Consider the following 1,342-nt stretch of genomic DNA (forward strand, 5'->3'; position numbering starts at 1 on the left):
TTGGCGTCAGTGACAGGAATCATAACCCCCATCATTGGCGTCAGTGACAGGAATCATAACCCCCATCTTTGGCGTCAGTGACAGGAATCATAACCCCCATCATTGGCGTCAGTGACAGGAATCATAACCCCCATCATTGGCGTCAGTGACAGGAATCATAACCCCCATCATTGGCGTCAGTGACAGGAATCACACCCCCCATCATTGGCGTCAGTGACAGGAATCATAACCCCCATCATTGGCGTCAGTGACAGGAATCATAGCCCCCATCATTGGCGTCAGTGACAGGAATCATAACCCCCAGCAGAGAGTCGGTGGGCTGTGTGGGGGTTACGATCTGTGTATAGGGAGCACAGTCCACACTGCTGAGATAAAACCAATTGGCCTGATGATGATAGAAGAATCAGGAGGATCAGAAGTACTGAGAGGAGTCAATATGGCCGCCCCCTCCCCTCCCCCAATCTACCTCTATAGATCCAAACCATACACAGAGAGAAGGACCCTCCCCCACTGACACACCAATCAGATCTGCAGGAAACGAGATCAGCCGCTCTGGGGGGATGGAGATGACGGATCCAATCTGGAAGCCTACAGCGCGTATTCCTAACACGGTGAATGATGGATTCACCGACCATTCATGAAGCCCATCCCCCGGAGGACCTGTCATGCCCATCCTGCGTGTTCAGTGCGCCCATGTTATAACAATTCACCCCAAGAGGACCTGTCATGCACATCCTGCGTGTTCAGTGCGCCCATGTTATAACAATTCACCCCAAGAGGACCTGTCATGCCCATCCTGTGTGTTCAGTCTTTGTGTGACCGGCCATAAGGGGTGATTGATCCAACCTTATAAGATCTACATGTCGATGTCTAGTGATTGGATGATCGGATCGTATCACACGTGCAAATTAACCTTGTACAATGTATCCCGCACAGGGGGAGGGCCCGGGCTCAGCCAATCAGGCCGCAGCGTACAGCGCGCGCTGCGCTACGAGGGAGACTGAGCTGCCCTGCGATTGGCCGGCCGCTGTTACACTGTATCAGTGCGGGGTCACGTGACTTACCACCTCTATTTGCTCCGTCAACCTCTCCCGCTGCCGCTCAAACTCAGCGCGCTCCATCTCTCCCGGCATCCCCCCCGGACCGGAACTACGTCACACGGATCTCTGCTACTGCCGCCATTATTACTGAGGGCAAAGAGTTTCCCTCCCCTACAGGCCACGTGTCCCGTATGGGCTCCACCTAGAGGACAATACTGTGTACTGCACCCCCCGCCTGTCACTGTGCTGTATACCGGCTCCACCTAGAGGAGAGCTCTGTGTACTGCACCCCCCCCCCGGAC

The sequence above is a fragment of the Nanorana parkeri genome, unplaced genomic scaffold, assembly GCF_000935625.1.
Source record: "Nanorana parkeri isolate BGI_ZX_2015 unplaced genomic scaffold, ASM93562v1 scaffold3612, whole genome shotgun sequence".
Classification (NCBI taxonomy): Eukaryota; Metazoa; Chordata; class Amphibia; order Anura; family Dicroglossidae; genus Nanorana; species Nanorana parkeri.